The sequence below is a fragment of the Mus pahari genome, chromosome 2 (genome assembly GCF_900095145.1).
Source record: "Mus pahari chromosome 2, PAHARI_EIJ_v1.1, whole genome shotgun sequence".
NCBI classification, from domain to species: Eukaryota; Metazoa; Chordata; class Mammalia; order Rodentia; family Muridae; genus Mus; species Mus pahari.
In genome coordinates, this window is record NC_034591.1 from 161,082,258 (window position 1) to 161,090,185 (window position 7,928).

The 7,928-nt window shown below is 48.5% G+C and overlaps 1 protein-coding gene across 1 annotated transcript in view; it reads right to left on the reverse strand.

The window, feature by feature from the left end:
* Tm7sf3 (transmembrane 7 superfamily member 3) overlaps nucleotides 1-7,928 on the reverse strand; it is a 37,586-nt gene that overhangs the window by 22,704 nt on the left and 6,954 nt on the right. The gene's annotated exons all lie outside the window — the stretch shown is intronic.

Here is a 7,928-nt window from a genome sequence, read left to right on the forward strand (position 1 = left end):
GTGTCCTGTGCAGGAGCTCTCCACTCATTTCTGCCCTCCATTTTCCAGTTTCATTTTCCGTCTCCTCCCGCTCCCCTACGCACACATGCTTTTCCCTCATTTTCTCCAGTCGACAAGTATCAGCAAGCACTTGCAAGCAAATCCATTGCGGCTTCTCTATCGGAGCCATTCACCACCGTGTCTCGGGCTTTCCTCCACTGTACTCTAGAGATGTGGTGGCCCTTGCTATTTCCCAGGACACAGATCCTGCACCAGAACAGTTCAGAAGGTCTGGAAGATGCTGAAGCCATCTCTAGAGATATGCTGGTGGCTAACTTTCCTTAACCTCTCTCTTCAACCCAGAAGTGAGAGTCATTCTCCAAGATTCCAACACACTAGAAAGACAGTGAAGAGACACAGACCAAAGGCTTAGCAGGTAAGAGCCCGGCTGTTGTCCCAGTGACCCAGGTTCAGTTCCCAGAACCTACATGGCAGCTCATAACTGCCTATATTCAGTTCCAGGGGATCGCATACCCTCTTATGGCCATCACAGGCAGCAAGCACACATGTGGTGCACATATAGACAAAACAAAACAACAACAACAACAACAACAACAAAACACCTACACACATAAAATAAGTCTTTAGAAAAGAAACTGGACCACAGCAATTAAAATGATTAAGCAACTGGCCACTGATAACACAAGGAGTGATGTTAAAAGCAAGCATCCCCGGAATATGTGTCAATTCTTTACATATACTCTTTTTCAAGTTTCAAAGTGTTCTTCTCATCAGAAATTGACTTAACAAAATCGTCCAGCTTCAATGGCCTCAAGATTCAAGTTCTACCTTGAGTCTACATTTTAAATTTGTTAAAACACCACACCCTGCATACACACAGCTATGTTCAATTCTCAGCACTTAGAAGGAAGGGAAGACACAACAATACAGGGATGCTCTCAACCCCCCGCCCGTGGCCTCCCCAGTGCAAACGCCCCCGCAGCTGACACTCTGGTGTGTGTGCCATCACCCCTCAGCATCCACAGCATGCAAGTCCCAAACTCTCCAACTGCCAATCCCTGCCCGCGCCTCACATAAGATGGTAGATACCGTAGGAGATGAAGAGATGGCTCCGTGGGTAAGACCACTTATAAAGCAAGCATGAGGGAGCTGAGTTCGAATCCCAGAACCCACATGAAAAGCCAGGCACAGCCACATACATTATAACGTCTATACTATGGAGGGCAGGGCAGGGATAGTAAGATCACTGGGACTTTCTGGCCACCAGTGTAGTTCCAGGTTTAGTTCCAGGTTTAGTGAGAGGTTCTTTTTTTTTTTTTTTTTTTAAGATTTTATTTATTATATGTGAGACACACCAGAAGAGGGCATCAGATCCCATTACAGATGGTTGTGGGCCACCATGTGGTTGCTGGGATTTGAACTCAGGACCTTTGGAAGAGCAGTCGGTGCTCTTAACCACTGAGCCATCTCTCGAGCCCTAGTGAGAGGTTCTTTTCACAGGAATAAGTATGCGCGCGCATGCGCGCGCGCTCACACACACACACACACACACACTCGCACGGGGTGGGGGGAGAGTTAACATTTCTTTTAGGCTCAGCCCCACAGTTGCCTGGCAACAATCAGGTGTGCCTGACTCACTATAAAAGGGGCTGCCTGCCCCCTCCTCTCTCTCTTGCTCTCACTCTCTTGCTCTCTTACCCTCTCTGTCCCTTCTCTCCCCATTTCTCTCCCCCTTCTCTCCATATGCTCAGGGCTGGCCTCTACTCCTCTACACTCTCACTTTCCTTCTCTCTCTCTCTCTCTCTCTCTCTCTCTCTCTCTCTCTCTCTCTCTTTCCATCTTAACCCCCTCCCCATGCTCTAAACAAACTCTATTCTATACTATACTCATGTAGCTGGTCCCTCAGGAGGAAGGGATGCCTCAGCATGGGCCTGCAGAGGCACCCCCTTAACCCGAACTATACTGCGCCTCTAACAAACATATCCCTGACTTCTCTTTCTTATTCATAAAACACAACACACACACACAAAATGCCATTATGATGAGCATATACCCACATACTTCATCTGTGGATTATTTACATACCTGACACAGTGCTACATCATTACACTGTTAGAGAACACTAACATGAAGAGTCTGTGCACATTCGGTACAGGTACACCTTTAATAAATTACTTTAACTCTGCAGCTAGTTGAATCTGCAGGATATAAAGCTCTGGGTTACGGAGACCAACTCTGGGTTGAAGATTCAGTCTCTGGACTCTTACTGCCTATTTCTACACATGTGCAAGAAGAAAGATGTTTAAATGTGAGGCACAGACCACTCACTAGGTCTTAGGCATCTGCATATGTCAATATTGATAATTCAGGGCTGGAGCTGGAGCCTGGTGAGAGAGTGTTTGTTTAGCATGTATGAGGCTGAGCTCCATGCCAGTACCGCCAGGGCGTGGGGGTGGGGGTGGGGATTCTAACTGGCCCACCAGGGCGTGGGCGTGGGGGTGGGGATTCTAACTGGCCCACCAGGGCGTGGGGGTGGGGGTGGGGGTTCTAACTGGCCCACCAGGGCGTGGGGGTGGGGGTGGGGGTTCTAACTGGCCCACCAGGGCGTGGGGGTGGGGATTCTAACTGGCCCACCAGGGCATGGGGGTGGGGGTGGGGATTCTAACTGGCCCCTTTTAAAGCTGCTGAGTATCACTGTGCATGCATATCCTAACTGCTTCTATTGATGAGCATAACCACTGATGCTCTAGTGTGAAAAAAATTAAGAAAAACACTATGCCTGGCATGCACACTTTTAATCTCAACACTCAGAGATTTTTTGAGTTAGGGTTTCTATTGCTGTTGAAGAGATACCATGACCACAGCGACTCTTATAAAGAGAACATTTAGTTGGGGCTGGCTTACAGTTTCTGAGGTTTAATCCACGGTCATCCTGGTGGCAAGCAGGCAGACAGGGTGCTGGAGAAGGAGCAGAGAGTTCTACATCTTGATCCACAGGCAGCAAGGAAAAAACTGGCTTGAACTTCTGAGACCTCAAAGCCCACCCTCCAGTGACACACTTCCTCTAGGAAAGCCACACCTACCCCAACAAGGCCACACCTCCTAACGGTCCCACCCCTTAGGGACCATGTATTCAAACACATAGTCTATGAGGGACACTCCTATTCAAACCACCACAGGACCAGAGACAGAAGACCAAGGTTTAAGATCATCCTAGTCTAGACAGTGAGTTTGAAGCCAGATGGGACTCCATGAGACTCTGTCTCAAAAATTCCCCCACATAAAATAAAATAGTTCTGTTTGGCAGGAGAGTGCTCTAGGAAGCATATAGGTCAGGCGATTAACTTAGTAGATTTTTTTGATGACATGGTGTAACAGATGACCTTTGACCTTACGGCAAAACTGTACCTGAGTTGTCTTCCTGTCTAAAAGGTCACAACTGGAAACAAAGCACCTGAGGCCCGACCTGGGTAGCAGGACTGACTGAGACTGCGAGCAGAGGCCTGCGCTTCTGACTGACTTCAGGAAGTTCACCCAGGCTCCTGGGAACCACAAGGAAGAGCGGAGGCCCCACCCCCACGAGCCTGCAGCAGGAACCTGCTGAAGACAGATAGTGAAGGCCGGTGGAGAGACCGTCTATGGTATCTAAAAACTGGTCCTGTTGTAGTAACATCGGAAACATTAAGAACAGCTACCTAAAAGTGTTCCTCTTTTTCAAATACAGTTCCTTACTTATCACCTTTTCTATAGTTTTTATTAAGTGTCCTTATCACAAGGAAACTACAATACCCTGGTTCTTTGCGAAGGTGATCTCTTGCCAAGATTCACCCATACCACTTAGATGAAAATGCCTAGCAGTAGCTGCAGACAGGAATTTGAAAACAAACATTCATTCAAACATCATGAGGAAGAGCTGGGACTGTGGCTCAGTTAGAAGGTCTGACCAGCTCAACCAACATGCTCAGAGCCCTGGGTCTGAGCACCAGCCATGTATAAGCAAGTGTTGGGTGCTGTAATCCAACCCTGGGGAGAGGGATGGAGACAGGAGGATCAGATGTTTAAGTTATCCTCGGTTATGTATAGTTCAAGTCTAGCCCAGCCTCAGAAAACAAAGCAGAAAGTTCTCCACATAACTGAGAACTGCTAACATCAAGTTGGGTGAATAAGAGAGATTCTCACATCTCCATTTTTCTGTTTTGTTTTTTTTGATGTTGTTGTTGTTTGTTTTGTGTTTTGTTTTTGTTTTGTTTTTTGAGACAGGGTTTCTCCGTGTAGCCCTGGCTGTCCTGGAACTCACTCTGTAGACCAGGCTGGCCTTGAACTCAGAAATCTGCCTGCCTCTGCTTCCCAAGTGCTGGTGTGCACCACCACTGCCCGGCTCACATCTCCATTCTTAATGGAGCTGCTTTGTGCAAGGCAATGATTTGCTGGACAAGAACCATTGCACAATCTGTACATAAGGTTGCATTTTAACCCAAGCTCCTGTGGTTTCCCTCCTGGCTATGAAGGTCTTTGTCATATCTGATGATCCAGTGTCTGACACTGTATGAGTGGCCTGGCAGTGAATGCCGGTTCAATACTGACTGAACTCTGTGACTTAAGGCAAGGTATTTATTTCCTCCGGGCCTTTGTTCTCTTGCAGTAAAAGGGAAGTAGCTGTGCTACAGAAACCACCCAACAAATGGGAGGATGGTTTTATAACCTGGAGGTGCTGCCTAGCAGGGATCATGAACTCCTGAAGCCTGCCAGTGCTTTGGAGACAAATGTTCAGACATCCTCAGGTTGGCCCCACAAAGACACTAGTAAGGAGAGGATTAATTTGTCCTTGCAGAGATGCTCTGTCTATCATAAGCTGCATTGAAGGGACTTCCACAGAGATACTCAAGATGGGGCTTATGGTAGATGCTTGAACAGGGCTCTGGGTTCAATTCCCAGAACCACCAAAAATAACCCCGAAAAGAGAGATAAGAACAGGGGTCAGGAACAGCTGTAGATCTCTCTCTCTCTCTCTCTCTCTCTCTCTCTCTCTCTCTCTCACACACACACACACACACACACACACATTCACAGAGAGACAGCGAGAACTCAAAGACTAAACCACTTTTGCCACATACATGATAGAAATTTCATTTAATTTCCTTTTGTTTGCTTTTATTATTTATGTTAGCCCCAGGATACTCCAAGCCCCCGTCTAACCATGTGACCCTTGACCTGCGTTGCCAGGACAACAACCTTCAATCCCACAATCCACTTGGCTCAGTTCCCGCCCTCACTGGTGTGACATCATTTTCTGTATAAAATAGGAAGCCAGACTCTCTTTTTTTCTCCTCCTCTTTCTTCTCTCCCCCCTCTTTCTCTCTCTCTCCTCTTCTCTACCCTTCTACCCACTTGGCCGCCCCCCCCATTTCTGTATAATAAACCTCTCTCACGTGGAACACCTTGCCCTGGTCTGCTGCTTGGTTTATCCGCCCAAAATATAAAATTGGTGCTGAAACCCGGGAATGGATTGAGTGGAAAAGCCAGCAGCTACCAGCACCCGGTGTGCCCGAGGGGCACCCCAGCAGATGCAGTGGCGGCATCCACAGTAAGATTCCCACTGCTTTGCGACCACGTGTTCTCTCCATGCACAGTGGCTCGGCTCGCAACTTTCCCTTCCCCTCTCCAAGCCAGAACTCTTGGTGACCCCACCTCCTGCTGGGTTTTTAAATCCCAATCAGAAGGGATCAACCACTATTAAGCCTTTGTCCCCATTCTAGCACCTAAGCGGTTGCTTGAGAAACAACCCAACCAGGACTCACGCAAAGGAGGGGGAGGAGCACAACTGTCCGCCATTTCCACCATATGACCTGCTGCTGTCCTGGGGCACAGCCCATGTGCCTTATAGGCCGGGCTCCCATTTTACCGGTTCGCTAAAAACTCTCATGCAGACTCTGGCACACTATCGGCAGGGCCTGTTGGCGAGGAGTAGCCTCCAGTTTATAGAACAGAGCCTGGCCAGCTCAGCCCAAGAACTAGGGGGCTAGACCCAGCCAACATAGCAGAGACACCGCCCTTGATCTTGCTCTCTCGAGGCCCCCAGTGGGTCGGGCCCCCAGCGGGTTGGTTGAAATCCCTGGCCAGGGTGGAGCACTTCCCACAGTAAGTCCAGGACTTACTGGGTAGCCACTAGAGGTCCTCGTGACCGACTTGGGCACTCTAGCCTGGCTGATTTCCTTTTTGGTTTCTGAGTTGTTCTCTGGGACACCGGTAAGAACACCAGGAACCTCCAGAACATGGGCAATCACGTGTCCTCAGAAAAAAAACCTTGAATCCTTAAAGTTCACGCCTCCTTTAAAGGCATCAAAATTGATATCTCTTTGCAATGAAGTCTGGACCCAGTACTCACTAGATAATGGTTCTCAATGGCCAATTAATGGCACCTTAGACCCAGTTGTTTTAAGGATCTTAATACATACTGCCAGCAAGCCGGTAAATGGGAAGAGGTTACCTATGCAAAATCTTTCATCTATCTTCGTTCCAATCCTGCTATGTGTTCTTCCTGCTCTCCAACTCAACTCCTGTTATCCATGAATCCTGCACAACTCCCACTGGATACTATGATACTGGACCCAGCATACGAACCACCTCCTTTCTGCCATAGGCCTGCTTCTACACCGTTTAGAGCCCAAACTGCTACCTCGGCTTCCCCCCACTGAGACTCCCCAAGGCCTGTTACCCCCAGCTCGCCTCCTCCTTCTGCACCAACTGCAGGTTCCTCCAAACGTTCTACCTTAGCACGTACTTTCATACCACCTATCACTTGCTCTAAGGCCACGACCAAAAGGCTCTCCACCCCTAGAAGAACCTGACCCAGTGACTGTCCTTCCCTTAAGGGAGGTTGTGGGGGTAGATGGGCTGGTCAGAGTGCACGTCCCCTTCTCACTGAGTGAACTCTCTCAGATAGAGAAGAGATTGGGCTCCTATACTTCTAGTCTCTCTTCCTTTATCAAAGAATTCCAGTACATCACTCAGTCATACAGCTTGACTTTTCATGATATACACATGATACTTACTAACAATCTGCTTCTCGAGGAACACAAGCGAGTTAGGGAACAAGCGAGAGCGCATGCAGACAAGATTCACCAGATAGGGCACATCCAATCAGAGTGGAGACAGTGCCTGACCTGGATCCTCAATGGAATTATAATTCCACAGGTGGTATTCTAGCCAGGGACAGGTTTGTTACATGTCTTTTGGCGGGTCTGAGAAAAGCAGCTCTAAAGTTGGTAGATTTTGAAAAACTTCAAGAGGTTATCCAAGATAAACAGGAAAATCCATCTCAGTTTTTAGAACGTCTTAAAGGTGCTTTANTGCAGTATACCAATGTGGACCCTGAGAACACAGAGGGTAAACAGCTCTTAGTGACTCACTTCTTTTCCCAGAGCTACCCCGACATAAAAGCTAAATTGGAGAGGGGACCCCTGACTCCACAGGCAGAAGTCCTGGCGCTGGCCTTAAAGTGTACCATGGGAGAGATGAGAGGATTCGTAAACAGAAGTATAATATGCTGGCAAAGGCTGTCTGACCAGCCCCAGCTGCCACCCAGAGCTCATGGTCCTCTACCCAGAGACCACTGGGCACCTGTTACAGGTGCGGTCGACAAGATCATTGGACCAAAGCCTGCCCTAATCCTCACAAGCTGAGGGGGCTATGCCCTAAGTGCCATCAAGAGGGACATAGGGCTGTTGATTGCCCCCATGTTAGGCAAAACAGGGGGCATTGCTCCCAGATAACCCTCCAACCAACCTCCTAGGCTTGGCTATGGCCAACTGACAAGGCCCAGGCTATTCTGTCCCGACCACTGCCATCACGAACAGAGAGCTTAGGGTAGACATCGTGGTCTGTGGGCGGCCCATCTCTTTCCTCTTGGACACTGGAGCCACTTACTC